Here is an 18,987-nt window from a genome sequence, read left to right on the forward strand (position 1 = left end):
TTAAAACGCTCAGTTAATGAATGACAATGTTGAGAATAAATCAAAGGCTACACAATACAAAGTTTATTGGAAAACCCATTGTTCAGTGTTCGTTGCTTTAAAACGTGGTGATGAAACATTTGACATATCACGTAGTACTTCAAACCAGCAATTAATCAGTAGTCAGTACACGGAGCGAGTTCGCAATGTTGATGTTCACGGCGTAAGAGAGATGAGGAACTATTTTAATTTAAATTAGGATGTATTTTACGGTGTTATGAAGTCAATTTGTGTAGATTGTGCTGAGGAATCGAAGGTGAGGGTGGGCGATAAGAGGAGCTATTTATTTTGCCTATTTGAAACAATATAATGTTGAATTATTCAAATGAATAGGTACTAGATCCAAAAAACGGTCAAGTTCGTTTAGGACTTCCGATACGACGAGACAGTAGAGTTTTAGTTATAACACCCCGTTTTTGCCCTTTGGATTCCTTAAAAAAGCACGGTTTTCTGCTTCTTTTTTGTATTCTGTTTTGTGTATTTCTTCATAGATTTATACTTGAAAATAAACATGTTTGAATTTAAAGCTGAATGCTCTCGTCGTTTGACTTTTCCCTACCACATTTTGAACTAATTTACTCCTCTAAAGCTAAAGAAAGTTTTTAGGAGCGATTAACCAACCTTCATACAAAATTGAGAATAAAATAGCTGCAATTTTTTTGTTTACCTTTAGAAATTCCATATCAATTTCTAATATTCGGCTTCAACATGAAATCGTCGTATTTATGCGATATTTGTCAGTCACATGCGTGATTCAACTACAAATTGGGAGTGTTATCGAATTGTGATTTGATTGTGTTACCGTGGCTGTATCAGAATGTAGGTCGGTATACCCGTGTATTCGTATATTCGTATACTCGTATTAAACATTCGACACACGCCACTCGCGGCCCTTTACTCGTCCGCACGTCAGGGCCTCTACCACCATTTCCGATAGCTATATCTTTGCTTTTGTGGAAAAGAGAAAGCGCTCTATCCTGTGTAGTGTTGTCTCTCTCTTCTACACCTGCGATGAAATAACTTTAACACATGGTAGAAGGTTTGCAGGAATCATCCACTTACCCTTTATACGGATTAGAATTTGGCATGGAAAATATATCTCGTTTGTTATGAAAAGAATATAAATATGTTTATTCCGATACGCGTATTTTAAAAATGTATTTTTCGCGCCGAACCTTTCGTGAAATTTGAACGATTGTTGTGACTGTAAGTAATGTTTTTTTATTGCTTTTGTACTCTATCATAAAATCTTTTCGCGACTTCTTATTATCTATTTGTCATTTCCGTGGAGCTGTTTTTGTCGGCGTTTTTTTCAGACAGTTTTTCCTAATTTCTGTTTCTGTCTTTTGTTTTACATAACCCTCTTGATAATTATCTCAATATAGACACATTAGGAAAACGAAATTATGCAAAAAAAAAACTTATTTTTTATATCCTTTAACTACAGGATAATGGAGTAAAAATCCTAAGCTTAACGACTTAACTGCTTAAGTCCTTTAAGTCGTATTGTAAAGAAATCCTCACGAAATTACCATCTCATGTGGAGTATTACTTAATATGACAGCATCCCTAACACCGCAATCCTTCAATCACAATCCCAGTGATTACTGCGTGATTGCATATACTGGAGATAATTTGCACCTGCGTGATAGGCACTTATGGAAATAAGCTTATAATCTCAATGCAAACGAGCTATGATTTGCTTTCAATTTCATACATCGCAATGATTGAGGAGCATTTCCAATTTGTTAGGTTGTCCTGAAACTACGCACTTTCACGTTTACTCACACGCTATTGCATTACGTTGTTATAAGTATGATGTCTGCCATTACGTTAGCAACGATGTAACATTTAACGTTTTTCGACAATTGGTTGGACGATGAAGTAACGAGAGTGCGTGTAGACAAGTTACGCTAAGTCACACTTGTAAATTCGACGATGTCAATATCTTGTACATACATGTAACTTAAATGTTTGTAAAACACACCGCGACAAAATGACTAAATCGATGAAATAAGATGCTCAAAAATGTGTGAAAATGACATTTTGTTTCATTCAGTCACGTGACGTTGATAAATTCAAGTGTTTGTATTGACGATTGACTCACACATCAAAGTTACGTCAGTTATGGAAAAGGAATGTCATTCCGATACATTTGAAGTTTCCGAACCGTTTTCTATTCTTATGCGATATACTCTCTCAGGACTTTTGATTGTCGTAAGTGTGAGAGCAAAATACCGCGATAATTTCATGAAATATTTTAGGTAATACGTAGTAAGTGTCAACTAGGTCTCTACTTGGAATAAGTCACCGAGATCACGAACAGTAATTTTGAATTCCTTGGTGTCACAATTGATCAACATTCTCAACTTGAAAATCACGAAGTAATTAAGATTTGAGAGTTCCGTAGCGTTCAACCACGTATTAATCTTTGGCAAAATCGTTGTTGCTACGTTGAGCTGTTGAACGAGTATTTAGACTTAATCTATGGAGGTTTTCCACAATTATTGGGCAAAGATCAAGGCGTGGCCAAATTTATAACCGCATAAACTTTCAACGAAAAAGGCTAACGCTTGGGTTATTACACTACAAGGGTTTATTGCGCAGTAAATCTATCCATGATACATTAAAAAGTTTATACAGATGTTTGTTCACCTTGTCAAGTCGACTGTTAAACTTGCCTTTCATAATTGACTTGATGGCATTTTTAATGATCTGTACCTAAATGGTGAAAACCGTCACTAGGCTGTATCTCATGAACTGCTAAACCTAAAACGTTGAAATTGTCACAGAAGGTGCATTTCGGTTGCAGCTAGCGGATGACGAAGTTTACCTTCTACTATTTTGTAATGCCGTTAGTATTGCGGGTCCAATTCGCTTTAACTTCATATTTGTCAAATTGTTGACTAATTGCAAAAAAACCTTCAAAATGAACTATTAACCAAAAAGTTACATTAGCACTTGAACTTCTAAAATACACGATGCTGTTTAATTGAAAAGCATTTAATCTGAAGTTTTAATCTTCGGTAATTAAATTGGTTCCGTAGGATCGACCGCAAGAGGTTAGCCGGCTTACTAATGAGAAATGAAATCGGTCGTTTGGATAACCGCACAGAATAACCGTTTTTAAACGAATGCACTATTTGTTAATTAAGTTTATTTAATTCAATGAGAGCATGTGATGTTTATTTATTTTTTGTTGCATCTAAGCATGATGGAAAAAAATCTATGTAACTTTATGTCTAAAGATTTTGCAGATTTATGGAGGAGGCCCGAGCGAGGAGGTTTTACTGTATTTCCTTGAAAGTCAATAGGTAGGTTTCGGAAAGACTAGCAGTGTCATTACGCCCACTGAGTATCAGGTAAAGTTCACTAATTAATTTCGTTACAACCTTTCGTAATTGGATGCAAAGGGCAGAGGGGTTGACACAATTTCAACATTTTAAAAGGTCGAAATTATCAATATAGTTTTGTTCTATTTTTTGTAGTGTTTTTTTGAGTTTTGTAGGATCCCTACTATTTGGGATCGTTTTGTCTTTGAACATTAAGACAATAACTCCTTCGTCTGCCTAGTTCTCACAGTAGGTTTGATTGGAGAAGATCGGATCGTTATCACTCAATGTAAAGTTCCTGATGATTGCATGCCTGGTTCAAGAACAAACTGAGCAAAAGAAGAGTTTCTCATCCCTCGAAATAATGTATCGACAAGTAATTTTCTCTAATAAGTACTGAATTATTCCTAGTTACTATTGTTGACAAAACCGGAGTACGTACCTGAAACAAAAACATAAAAAATAGAGTTACACAGTTTACAGGATTAAAAAAAAAACATCATTTAGACTGTAATATTAACCTCATTCGCGATATTCATGAGTCTCATAATGAACTTATACCTGAGTGCAATAAAACAAAATTTTACGTAAGTAAGTTAAAACAACAATAAATAAATTGCGGTGCCGCGGTGGCACACGGACGGAACGCCGGGAATAAAACTCAATTAGCGATTATAGCATTTCGCAGTTTTACTCCATTTTAATGCACTCGGGTGTTTTTGTTCGCAAATCGAGTTACACATACAAACGCATACGAATTCAAATGCTTTGCACTAACAGGATTGCTTTATAGACTTTATATGATTATAGTGGCTCGCGTTGTTAATTTTTAGTAACGTTTCGAGTTTGCTGGTTCCATTATACGGACCAGGTTTTAATCCAATCATTAAATACTACGGTAAATTGCTTTCGGACGGTTTGGTCTGGGTGTGCGGAAAATAACATTGAGTTTGGCACTTTTGTGTGGAACAATTTTAAGGCAATTTGAATTAAGGCGAAACTCAGGTAAAGGAATTCATAAGCACAGGTACACTAACTAAAATATTGTTTTTTATTGATACAATTTCAAGTTAAATATATTGCAATTTTATATCTGGTTGTAATAACTCCGTGCTAATGAAGGAATGATAAGTTCTTCCATTAAATTAATTTAAATCCTACCAGTATTCTTTGTAAATCAATAGATGTCACATTCAAAATATGTTATAAGATATGTGTATGGGTAAGGTAGCTACTAAGACTTTGCAACATTTGTCGCATAAAATACAGCTATTTAGTAATACAGAAAATTACAGCTTCGATTCTTAGATTATTGTTTCAAGAATTATCTTTGTACTTTGTACCAACAAAAAATTGAAAACAAATACCGGAACATATTATACCCGGCAACACTGAATATTCTCCAACACCAAGCAAACCACTGGACAATTTTTCTTCATTTACATTCTCAACCCCTGATCTACAATCGAGGTTTAAAAAAGAACCCGGGCGGTTCCCGGGCGCTGTCGGCCGCTACCCGGTTAAACCTACTGGGTTTAATCGGATTACAGGATTCTTTTACGGGAAACGATCGTGATCCCAGGTTTAACCGTCAATAATCAAGTGTAAAGCGAAAGTAGTAATTAGTGTCGAATCAGCAAGGCACCGAGCCGGGCTTCTATTGCGGATTGGGCTTAATATCGCTGATACTTTCATATCGTATTTTTGGGAAATTGTAGTTCAAAGACCTAATGTGTCCTGACTAAAAGCAAAGCTACGTAATTAGGACATTACGCAATTGAAATGAAACGTGATACTGAGGCAATAACACTCGAGATGTATAAATCAGTCAAAGCTCGTAGCGAATCTCTTTAAATGACATTTCAAAACGGCATTCAAAGAAAATGTTAGATGCAAGTAAGAGTAACTATTAATACATAATTTTAAACGATCTTTACGGGCTCCCATTAAAAGATGCCATCAATATTACCATCGCAATACGTAATAAGAGCGTCTATCGAGAGCGTAGAAGCCAAAGAAATTACTTTGAACGTTAACGCCGACTTGATTGCTTTGAAAGCGTAGTTTCCTGGATTCCCTTCAAAAGGACCCAGTGTTGCTGCTTGAAAACATTTTAGATGCAGGCGTGTAAACGTGACTCAACGTACACTGGCTAAATTATTCAGATTCTCTCCGGTGAATTACGAGTGGTGGCCTTGCTCACTAGTTATCCGTCTTATTTTAGCAATTTACAACTGTTTGTAGAATTTGTGTAAAAATTTGCCGCTTCGTTCAAGTCTCGGGGGGGAGATGAGGTGTGGCAGTATTTTTGAGTTAACTTTAAATGATAATAAACGTAAGTTTTGACGAACAAAATGGCGTGAACTTTAAACGCCATATCTACTTTATCAAATTTATGTTCTGCTCACATTTTGGATAGTTTTAAGGCTCAATACAATTTTGCCGTCTGGAAAAAATATTTTCATTTCTTTTTTGAGTTAGGATTCGAATCGGTGTATTATCATATAATGATGTAACAGTCGAGACCAGCGTTAAGAGTATTTTCTTACGATACTTGTTTTACCCAAAAAGGTTGTATGCACTCCAGAGAAAACGTAATTCAAACGCAACCTTTCTAAAAATAGTACAAGTATCAATAATAAACAAAAGCTTCTTTAAATTTTGCTCTTAGATTTATTTCGTTGTTTCAAAGTCATGTATTCACTGAATTATATATGTATGTTGATTGTCTGGCCGTGTTTATAATTCATCGCAGTTTATTTCCGAGTTTAATTATTGCCGGATTACAGAATATTTATTAAGTAATCGGGTGCCATACTATAATTGGTTGCTGTAATACTGATATTTCGGATTTCCGGGAGATTTTGAATGTAACCGAAAACTATTTAATTCACCAAGTTGTAGGAAAATCGAAACTTGAGGAAACCATTTTAAGTTTGATTTCTATGAATATTAAATGTTATTTTTATAAGATAAAATGTTCTGGAGGCCTTGAGATTTGCAAGTATGTTTAATGAAATTGATATCTCTTTTTGGACTTGAGAATAAACAATACAACCTAACAATGGATGTCTTATTTATGTCAAAAGACCTTCGCGTTAAGCAAACGTGTAATATAAAAAAATATATTCGTCACCGCCTTGTGAATGTATAAAAATCCTCATTTTGCATATTGCCGGTAGCATCCACATTGTTACCGCAAGCGGCGCGGGCGCGCGGGGAGATTAACACAATTTACGCGAAAACAACGTTCATAGCATTCAAATGTGAAATTGAAAACTGGCGAGCTTCGCGCAATTCGCAGCGAGATTAACTTAACTAAATTATACAATCAAGTGTGCATTCACGTCGTACAGCCGAGCGGAGCGGCAGCAAAAAAATATCGCTCTGCACTCTACGCCACTAGAATAAGTGCACGGCCATTCATCTCGCCTTAGATATTGCATATGAAAAATATGCAGCTTTATCCTCCCGCTGCGAACCGTTACAGCACCCAGCGGACACGTTCGCCGATAAAATAAACACTAAACTACGCTAGTTTACAGATTCCATTCATACAATATCATATGCAGCCACATTATACAGCTCATTTTCTAAACAAATTGTTTTATCTCCACTTCTTAAGTGGATCCGCTCCGTCGCACACGTAATTCTTCTCAGTCCGCATACAAACAGCCCCTAAGGAGGCGACAATCCTCACCGCAAACAATAAAAATACATATAAAAATAAATTTGATACTTCGAAACTGCGGACCGCGTGGAATATGCAATGGGTGGGTGCCGGCGATGTTTCGTAAAGACCTACTACGGACTTGTCACTGTTTCGAGACGAATGTATCAATTCAGTTGTCAATGGTTCCATTTAAATGACGAATAGCGTCTTATTTCGGATTTGGAAAAGATGAAAACAGGGTACGTTGTGTTGTAGAAGTATGTGTACACTGTGAAGCGAGCGTGTTGAAACGCCGACTAGTAAATTGCATTGTGCCGCGGTCGCGACGCAGGCGCCGCGATGAAATTGGATTGCGCACTATCCAATAATTTCGATCGTGATTTTCGATGATGATGGTCGTGACAGGTATATTTGCAATCAACGCGGGTAACTACGTACTGCCAATATCGCACGTACGCGTGAAATTATACGATTAGGAATCGCGGAGAGAGCTTGGCATTATAGTTTCGAGTTTGTCAACGTCAAAGTTGTGCGCGAATATGAAACGAGTTATAATTAACTCAGTAATGGTAGGTTAATGAGATTATAATTTATACTACAGCTTTGTAAGTGTCCATACATATTAATAAAGGCAGATTTGAAGTCGTCCTAAATGCATAACACCTTAGGCTGTGAATGCGATTAGCATGAGCATTTGAGCAAGAACAATGAGTTATGATATTGTGCACACATCAGTGAGTGATACTGCACAGATTACCATAACAAATTGAGTCATTCAACAACTGTCGCAAGTATAACAAGTCGATCCGTCTCAGTCTGGGCGGCTGTAATGACTGGATGACAAATTATACCCAAATTATGAAACTTTAATCGATGTAATATAGTTATAAATTGTAAACATTAGCGTCGTTTGGACAGCGAGATACAGGTTGTTAAACTTGTGTAATATATAGCTTGTAAACTTGAATGGTAACACAAATAAATTGTGTTCACATTAACTCCGTGTTTAATTTCATAACTGGAATCGAGACTATTGTGTATAAAATTCATGTTCTATTATTTGAATATCTATAAACGACACATGCTAATAAAATTAAAAGAGGTCTCGACAAAATAGACCAAGGAGGTTGCATATATTTTTTCTTAAATAGGTTTATTTATAGCTTGTCTTTTTTACAAATCTTAATCCACGACAAAGTGCAAATTGTTGGCTAACGACTAATTATAATGCACTCACAGCACGTGGGAAGATCCCACGACTTACATTGCTCACTCTGATCGAGTTAACTTTTTAGCGATAACGCACTGTTCAAGCATTCACCGAACTAAGACAATACACTGTCGCTTTGTTTCGAGTACATTGACGCACGTGTTCAACTGCATTTTTATGAATGTCTCTTAAAAGCGCAATGTACTTTAAATGTAAGGGTCCGTGTTTAGTTACTAATTACTTAATAGTTGGTAGTACTGGTAGTGTTGCTACATTAGTTGGGCAAATGCCCTGTTCTGTGAAAAAATAGAAACTGGAGTTCTCAAGGTGTGCGTTGCAGTTGTTGAACACTGATTACTGTTAACGCTACAATTATAACGATTATCAAGTTAATTTAGTGTAAAGTGAAGGATATGGTTCGTCAAGATTCGGTGTAAGACTGTTTACAAGGGCGCTGTTTTGATATCTAGAGCGTTAATGTATGTGTTGCTTCATACGTTTTCGGTATTAATAACGTTGTTGTTGTCGGCTTATAGGTGTTATATAAGCTACATAAAATGGCCTTTTTTATTTTTGTACGTATCTAATGTAGTGGTCATGCAGTTGATCACTTTTTTATGGTTTTTGTCACTTCGTTGTGAAACCTAGGTTAAGTATATTAAAAACGCTGTAAAATTAGGTAAATTTTATGCCTCTAAATTAGTGATCTCGACAGAAAGACAGACACAAAAACGCAAGAAACGTTCAAATCGATCCAGCTGTTTATGAGGTGTTAAGTGACAAAGTACTTTTGGTTATTGTGTAAAACGTAATCAAACATTCTAAAGTTGCGTTAAATATGTGTTTGACAAAATTTAACTCAAAATACCATACCTATAACATTTTTTAATACCTCTATTAAAATCCTTTATCAAATGTTTGCTCTCATTCCGATTATTGTTCGACATACATGAAAAATAAACGCTACAGCAACGCGAATATTTTGCATACAATAACGCATTATGCGCTACAGATAACTTAAAATATCGTTTATATTTGGCAACAGGTTATTACAGGCAGTTAGTAAACAATTAATAACGTATAACGAGTCACGTAATTGCGATATCGAGCTTGGGGTCTGGCATTGACGTTTTAATTGTCATGATGCCAGTGACGGGAGCTTTCGTTGTTTTCAGCCAAATATGTAGCTCCCTTAATATGTAGGACTTGGCTTAATATCTAGGATTGTTACTAGATACTTAGTTGATTTTTTTTTAATATATTAGGGGCTCTAAAACCTATGTCGGTCTATTATAATCTGCTGAGTGAACAAGAAATAAAAAAAGGAAAAATAATTGTATGCGGCCAGTTTGTTGTAGATTTAAGAGATTTGTTAGCCATCCGCACAAGCTTTTGAATTAGAAGCTTAAAGCATGACTAAATTTTAGAATAAGAATGTCAATGTTTCAAAATAACTTTTCGTAACATTTTTTGTACGTTTTATTTAAAAGATCGTCACTTGTTTTTGTGACATTTGATTAAAAGCATTGTTATTTTGAATCTTTTACGCATCGTCGACGACGTGACAGCATTTTATGGAGTTTGAAAGGCACGTCTTTCTGCCTAAGAATGAAACATCAGAATTTTTAAATAATGGAAATCTGTATAATAGACTCTCAATATTTTATCAGCTTTACATTATTATAAAGGACGAAGTTTGACTCATCTGATCAATACCATCCGAGTTTGATCAAGCAAACTATCCTAGAAACTACACGAAGAGATCCGGATTTCAACAAATGTTTAGACTTACGAACAAGCCGTACAAATAGCGGCACAACTCTAGAATCCTTTTGTTACACCGTGTATTTGTTTACCAAGTTTTTGAGCCAAGGATGCGGTGTCGTGCGCCGAACATAAATCACTGTTGACAAGTTGCCTATTTTCACAATCGTCCTCGGCACTCGGCAGTGTCTCGACAAATGCCGAACATTTTGTATGCATAACTATGCACAATAAACAATGGCAGTGTTGCAAAACATCATTTGTTTACTAGCATGCACGATCAGGTTATTTATGCCGAAGGGCCCAAGGACTCGGATCCTACCTACTAACTGTCGTCTACGTATTTAATTAATTACACAATGTACCGGTTTTTTTTTTTTTTTTTTTTTTTTTTAATAATAAATGCGGACAACATCACATACATTGTTCTGAACCCAAAGTAAGTTGCTGAAGCACTTGTGTTATGGAATTCAGATACAACGAAGGTACCACAAACACCCAGACCCGAGACAATGTAGAAATGTGAATTTTTACATTGACCCGACCGGGGATCGAACCCGGGACCTCAGAGCTAGCGACACCTTGAAACCAGTGCGTACGCCACTCGACCACGGAGGTCGTCATCGATGGTTTTCTTATACACAACCATTTGTTACATCAAACAAAAGACGCGTTCTAGTGTTAAATACGCGATTGTTGTGCAAGCACATTGGATTAGATGCATTGTGCGAGGTTAAAATTTAATTAATTTGCATTTACTTGGTGGCGTAGCGGGGTAAATTATAATTATTTCACTTATTCGTTGTATCTAATGTATTCACATATATTCCAACACCCAAGCACGAAGAATACAAGATATTGTAATTATTTCGAGATGTTTTATTAAATAATATTGTTTAAATACAGAAACATACAGCCTCTTGAACTTCAAATAAAAAACTACTGAGCAAAGCTTGGTGAAATTTTTATGGGTCAACATGTCAGGTAAGTATTTCACGTTGAATGAAAGAAAACAATGAAAGTTCATGCAGTCCGAATTTGCAGGGAACCTCTACCTTTATAAAGTCAGTTGATTAGAATACCTCTGTTCGGTCACCAAGTACAGTACAACAAGACGAAGATTAAAGTTATGCGGTCCTGTGAGTCCAACTAGCATGTCAAGTCCGTAACTTCAATAAAGCCTTGAAATGTTGTGGACAGTTCTCGAATGGGAGTCGTCTAATCAGGGGTCGAGCCCGCATCGGGCGCAAAGTCGGCAAAACACAACTGCAAACGGCAATGGAGTTACATCTATCACTGACGGGCCTGTTGGTCTAGTGGCTAGTGACCCTGACTGCTACACCGTAGGTCGTGGGTTCGATTCCCACCCCGGTCAAATGTTTATGTGATGAGCACGATCATTTGTTCTGTGTCTGGGTGTAATTTAATTATATTATTATGTATGTATTTAGAAATATATAAGTTTGTTTATCAGTTGTCTAGTACTCACAATACAAGCTCTGCTATATCTAGTTTGAGACTAGATGACGTTGTGTAAAAGTCGTGGAATATTGTGGGATGTTGTGGAATATCTATTATTCCAAGCGACAACTGTTTTTGAAGAAGAGTACACAATGGATTCAGAGGAACTATTGTCGGAGCTACACGCTCGGTTGACTTATTTACACGTCCCTCGTCGCTGGAGCATTACCCTGCCTGTAGTCTAGGTGAACGACGAGTTACTCTATTTACTTATTAAATATTCGCTTTGGTTTTGTATACGACTTTTGGTTACACCGAGTTGTTTGTAACCTACTTGTTTTTGTATTTATTAACTAACTTGGTTTTATCTTAAATTTAACTATTTAGCTTAAAGTCACATGCATAAAGACACCCAGACTCAGAACATGCATTTGATGATCACGCAAATGCTTGTCTTACGCGGGGATTGAACCTGCTACACGTCGCACTTGGGTTTTTGCGCAGTGACCTCCACCACTCGGCTATCTGTGCACTCAGTTACTAAATGCAAAAACTGACATTTGTTAATTGAATTTCAGTCACCACAGTAACTCTTATAAACTTCACAAGCTACAGACTATATGATACTAATCTTATGAAGTGTTCGTCGTAACTAATTACAATTTAAGATGTTTTAACGTTATCTAAGTTTAAATCTAGATAATATAGTGGATAATTCAGTGAGCAATGCCATTGCAGCAGGAAGTTATCGCGTGTTGCGTAACGTCGGGATTGTATAACGCTGTAAGTTCCGATGTTGATAATAAATCTTGTCGACTCTTCTGAATTAAAGTCTGCACAATAGACGTTAGGGAACAATACAGATAGTATCGACGAAGACAAGGGCTGGCTTTGATTCTTATATTAGATTATTGTCGCTTTTCATTTTGTTAGTGTTAACACTTGGTATCGATAATTATAAGTCATTCCATTTTCGGTTGTAAGATACGTATCACTGTTAGTTATATTGTAGAAAAAAGTTTGCAAAGTATACGTTAATGTTTTATACTAAAATATACTTTGCAAAATTAATACGTAATTAATTACCTAATAGGTAGCAAAAACTAATACATTATTGTCTTTTGTCAATATTAAACCAAATAAGTATTTATTTTTCTTTGATTTACAAACATTCCAGTCACTTGGATGACACTCAGACTCGGAACAAGCAACCCTGGGTCAAACAAATGTTTGTCAGACGCGGAGATCGAACCCAGGGGTTAAGTGGGCTTTTTATGATGACCCATAATGCTCTGTTCGTTTTCCCATATTCGTGAGTACTTAAAAATAGAATAAGTTAAAGCCATCCATCACTGTATTGAAGTCAATAAAAATATACGTATGATACAAAACTTATTACATTTAAGTCAAGACAGCTTTTCACCCTCGATACCCAATTTGTAGCCATAATATACTCATATATAATACTAGGATTCGCAAATACGTTTTCGAGTGACAAGTGAATGCTGAGTATGTTTGAAACACAACTAAATACGCCGTTAATATGTCTAGATCCCACTGCTAATTTATGGGCATACTAATAATGTTTGCCTTTACCATATAAAGCTGTTAATAAATCAATTTTGTGTGAATTTAGATTAGGTTATTATGTAATGTGATCTTTTGCAATGTCTTATTTTAGTTGTATGTAATTATAATAACACATATTGAATTCTAACTATGTCGAGTGATTTTGCTTGCTTATTGTTATTTATGGAAAGGTAACGACATTTTAATAGGATTTCTTGAGGATTCGATTATCAAATGTAGGAAAATACACCTTCAAAGTTTACAGTTCTTAACATACGCAAGACAAGTACAAATAAAGACGAAGAATAATACTATATTCATATTGATTACTAATGATTGATAACTAACACAAAGGAATATAAGTTGTTTTGTTCTTACATCATTACATAACGGTTACTATTTCGGGATCTGAAGACAAACAGGTTGTCATTGTTTACAGAGATAACAGGCGTCGTTTTTTCACCAATTTCCCCACAGGTAACGCCGCCGGCAAAGTTGTTCAGATAAAACCACGTAAATTAAACTTTAATTTATCAAGCGTCTGTATCTTGACGAAAAATCCCATTTGCATTCTATTACGTGAGACTGACAAGGCGATTTACTTCAGTTAGAAAAAAGGCATTTATTATCTTGTCTTTAGCTCAATTACGTATTTATACGAGTGTGTTTACGTTACTCTGATTACGTACTCGCTCGAACCGTTACACATATTGGATCGTTAATGTTATTGTGTCCAATAACAATACGCATTAAAGTATAGTACGGGGATGTCGGACTGAACGAATTGGAATCGCAGGTACGCCCGCCTCGCCCCTGTTATTCCACTCGTTATGAAAATTGTTTCTGTGATGCGACCGTATAATTTTATGTCACGTTATCCAATAATTTGCAATATTATTGCCGCATACGTAAATTATCTGTCGCGCCTATAAATGTATTGCATAATTCGAGGTGACTCGCCATAATAGAACACGGTGTTATTGTTGCTGGAAATTGGATGAAAGTCTTTGTAATATTTTAATACTTCCGCAACGCAAAGTTTGGTTTGGCGGCATCTTCGACAGCCGTTGCGAGTATAATTATGGGTTAGCTAATAACGTCCTTTAGGAGAGACGATTCGATACAATATTTACTTAAAGTTAGTGGGTATCAGATATCGTATACACTACTATGATGATATTATAGCGTGGAAAGCTACAAATATAGTTTAATTATAAAATCGATTTAATCTTTGTTTAATTATTAAAAGTCTCGAATGTATTGAAAAGTAAACTTTTAACATCCTTTAGACAAATGATAGTCATGTAAAAGACTTCAGTGAAAATCTAATAAAAATAATATTTTATTTTAACCGAACCTAAACCCAAATCGAAACTACAAACATGAAATTCTCAAATCGCATCTGAACACCCCAAAATCGTCTCAAAGCACCGTGTCGCACGCTCTAAACACCCTCGATCTCAGCATCGAGCGCTGGCAGACGGCAACGATCGCATGCGTGTCAACGAGAGGCTGAATAATGACGCCCAGTGACATTTAATTTCGGATACAAAAGGCTCTTTATACTGTTTACCCTAATCCGTTTAGCCCTCTCCTCCCCTCCAGTGGCGGCCAACCTTTTCTCGTTCCCTTAATTACATTAACAGGATTATTTTATTGGGACCTCACTTGTATTGATATGTTCGGGTATTAGTTTGTGGGATCCCATTTTCGGCATCAAAGGTTTTTAATGTTAACCGAATGTTTATGTTAATGTGCGACTCTTTGTCCTTGATTTTAAATGAAATTTTGTTTGGAGTGATTTGGATAAGGGTTTGGGTTAGTGGTTCTGGGGTTGATTGGTTTTATAGTGGTTATATAACATTTATATTTCGATTTCATCTTTATTGAGAAAATATTTCGACTTCGTAATATCATTCATATATTTTTATTACAAAATTTGTTCGTTAAGTGTTCATTGGTTCCATTGAACACGGTAAGATAAACGGACAATTTCTTGGAAATAGATCTTAGTATCATGAAATACTAAAATTAAATAGATAGATTGACTCAAAGACATTCCTTAATCATAAGTGTGATTCATTCCCAAAATTATCAAACTTAAAGACAGCAAAGGACTCTTACAAAAATAGATCTTTTGAATTCTGTAATTATTAATTATCCACCAAAATTACAACTCTAATTAAATCTTAGAAGTAAATAAGATTATTGTGAATTATTAATTGGAATGTCGAAGTAAATTCTGTTATAGATTCAAATACTATGGATATTACATGATTAAAATTAATTACCGAGATCAAAGCGTTTCTCATTTCTGTGAAAACTGTTTTATGCTTAAACTAAGGTACTTCGTACAAGAGCCAAATCCAATGAGGTTTGCAACTACATAACAAAGTCTTAGGTAACTAAATTCGTCAGGAATCATATATTAGCTGATTAGCAAATGTTTTACCTGGGTACGAATCCCGCCTAGGGCAAGTCTTTGATAAGCACGATCTTTATTTTATCATTTAGAAGTGACAATTCGATACCGAGGGATATATAGTGGTGTTATTTATGTACAGCAAGTACCTAAGTATTTTAAAATGTGTCATGTTTATCAGTAGTCTAGTACATATAATACAAACTTTGCTTAGTTTGGGGCTAGATGGCGTTGCACGTTGTGTCAAAGTTGCGGGATAATAATGACTTTATAATAATAATAATATTTCTCAGCACATTTAGTTTATTTATTATCTATCAATTGCATTAATCCTTACTGCTTGTATATGCGTGTTTCGTTAAATCCGTTTTGTAATATTTGGCCTTATCACAGCTTAACCTTACAATAGCCAGAGTATTATATTTTAGAGATTTCTCATAGCGTTCTTGTTTAACCTTTAATATCTTAACCTACGCGTTTACTTACAATAGCGTTAACTAAAGTTCATAAATTTTGCGTAAGGTTTGATCAAATCTTTACGTCTTGCTTTAATTTAAATTTATTAGATGTGTTCATGATCTAAACAAATAATATTAATACAGCAACAGGATCACGTGATACCTAAAAAGCCAATTTATTTGTTAAAGAATATATCAAATTTGTTGTCATATAGAATTTTCTTTGATACAGAAAAACCCAAGAGTATATGTATTATAAATATACTTGTTTTAAACCAACTGAGAGCATTTTAGACTAAGATATAATGTAAATCTTGAAACTACCTCATTAATTAAGGTAAGTTAATTGATTTGTCTGGAGAACTAATTAAAACACTCACCTTTCAGAATCACTCAGTGAAGCACGTCTCTGAAACTCTGCAAAGAAAAATAAATAAACGTTAATATTCGACCCAAACATAGAAATACTAGCAGTCGCCCGCGGGTGCGCCCACGCGGATTTCGTTTATCAGGGCAAAATGCTGATTCTAAAGTCAAATAAACTACCCTGTTCTATTCCATAATGAATCTCTGTGGCAAAATTTATCAAAATCCGTTACAAGCGTTAAAGATTCATAAAGACACATATTCACAAAATTTTGGTTTTATCATATATTCGGTGACTGGAATATATTTTGCTGAAATATTTTGTAGGATAGTTATATTTTAGGGCGCAGGAAATTAATTTTGATATCCTCGGTTTGCTCAGATTAGATTTTAAAGACGGATGTTATCTTTACTATGTACTTAAATAAATTGGATCCTTCATTTAAGCTGGAACGGATACATTTTTTTAAATTATAATTATGGTACGAAATACGGGCCGGAAAATTGGACTTGGATTTGACAAATTTTAATTAAAATTATCTCTTTGCTAGGATTTATGAAATTTGTGTTTTAAATGATAATTTGCTTTTTATATTTTTACTAGCTGTTTCCCGCGACTTCGTCCCCGTGGGTAGAAGATATAAGTTATGATTTATAGCTGCCCTGTTTTTTTCACATTTTTCATTGTATCTTCGCTCCTATTAGTCGCAGCGTGATGGTTTATAGCTTAAAGCCTTCATCGCTGAATGGTCTATTCAACACAAAAATAATTTTTTAATTTGGACTAGTAGTTCCTGAGATAAGTGCGTTCAAACTAACAAACAAACAAACTCTTCAGCTTTATATACATTATATGGTAAAATGGTGCATTATTGCCATTAGGTAATAGAGCATTCATGTAGGAGGATTAAATGTAAAATATTTTTAAATAAAGTTTTAAAATAAGCTTAATAATTGATAACGGATTCAGCTAACACCCTTGTCATTGGTTGTCACCCTTTATCCCAACTTCCAAAGAAATTAAATACTTTGATTCATTCGATTATTCAATCAGCTGAATCACGTGGCGATAGGCTTGGGGCGGGCTGGCAGTGTCACAACACAGAATAATTCATGAGCTAGTGTTGTGCACGAACGCGGGACGTCCCACTTCGTCCCGCTTCGTCCCAATTCGTCCCAGTTTTTAGGCGTTTAGATTTACGTTTGATTGAAATTGGCTGCGACGCGGTTGTGACACCGCAATGCTTTTGTAATTATTTGACTCGGATCCCCGATGGATTTGTTTAGGTTTATCTATCTGTATTTTATGTACGAGCGGGTTTTTTTGGATTAAATGTTGTGTTGTGATTTTGGAATTTAATTTAACTTGTTTGAAACACGTATTTACCGGTCTCTCTGCTCATTTGTTTTGTGAGGTATCGAGAGTTGCGAACAATGCAATGTTTTTAATATTCTTTTGAAAGCACAGCACATCACTATTCTCGCGGCGTCAGGGCGGCGCGCTACCCAAGGAGGTGTTTCTTTCTCGTTTTGTAACAACGTTTCGTACCACTCAAACCATTGTGCTATTATTATGCAAAATTCTGTGACGACTGCCGATCGCAACAAATGTTTCTAGTGAACGCTGAACTATATTTCTTTTGTGTTCAAAGGTTATTAGAATGTAGGTCTACATGTAAACATTTCCAAGGTTGCTATGTTGTTTTCAAAACTGATTATATACTTGTACAAATTAACACGAGTTATGGAAAGGGGAAAGGTCTTGTGAGCGTGTTTTGCTTTTCCTTGACGTGAATTCAAAAAGTTTGTAGACAAATATGTTAAGGCCGTGTAGCTATAAACGTCGTAGGTTCGCGTAAAGAATCGTAGCAGTTCGTAGCGCTACTCCCGACGATGTTTAAAAGAGAGTTGTTGAATTATGGATTCAAAAAATATACACTAGAAATAAAGTACGGAATATAGGACATTAAAAAGACGATTATTTTCTCACAGCACCCGTTGTGCAACAGAGCATAATACGTTTTTGAACAAGAAGCGTAAAGCAATGACATATTGCTTGAAATTCATATAAATGGTGACAGGGCTCTGGCACAATGCCTGCAACTGTAAACCTATTTCTTTTAGTTGACACGTGCAAAATACGTGTACACAAGCTAAAATATGTTTTTACTTTTCATACGAAAATGCAATTTACGAAATGAATAAAGTAATTTCTTTTTGTAATTGCTGTCTGTTGATTCCAAAAAAGTAAACATTCATGTCGGCTGTGTATATTTGCCAGTAATATTTTGGACTTATATAGAGCTTTTGTTTATGAAATAATAACATAACATGCATAACAGGTCTTTATCGTCCTACTGCTCATTTTTTTGTTACATACAATAATTGTCACAGTAATTACGACACCCAAAGTTGGCTTTAACAAATTCAAGGAAATCGAAACAAATTATAATCTTTTTTCTGTGAATAAACCTTATTTATATTAATAACCAAATTGTTTAAACAACTAATGCGGTTTCTATTTATAACCTCATAGTACATACTTTACAAAACATCAAATACATTCGTTCACTAACATACACATAAATTGACATGTGACCTCGCTACTGACGTTCATTTAACTATAAAGAGTATTTATTCAATTTTAATTGTTATTATAACTTAACATTCATAGCACTGGCCATTTGATAGCT

At 35.3% G+C, this 18,987-nt stretch overlaps 1 protein-coding gene across 4 annotated transcripts in view; it reads right to left on the reverse strand.

Annotated features, from left to right (window-relative positions):
- LOC113508509 (probable serine/threonine-protein kinase nek3) overlaps nt 1–18,987 on the reverse strand; it is a 128,267-nt gene that overhangs the window by 34,094 nt on the left and 75,186 nt on the right. For 3 of the 4 annotated variants that reach the window (XM_026891585.1, XM_026891588.1, XM_026891586.1), the window contains one exon: nt 16,309–16,345. The gene's annotated coding sequence lies outside the window, so the exon portion shown is untranslated. Of the gene's footprint in view, nt 1–16,308; nt 16,399–18,987 lie in introns of those variants that run through there. The other variant, XM_026891587.1, reaches the window with a different exon arrangement.

This window comes from Trichoplusia ni, chromosome 2 (genome assembly GCF_003590095.1).
Source record: "Trichoplusia ni isolate ovarian cell line Hi5 chromosome 2, tn1, whole genome shotgun sequence".
Classification (NCBI taxonomy): domain Eukaryota; kingdom Metazoa; phylum Arthropoda; class Insecta; order Lepidoptera; family Noctuidae; genus Trichoplusia; species Trichoplusia ni.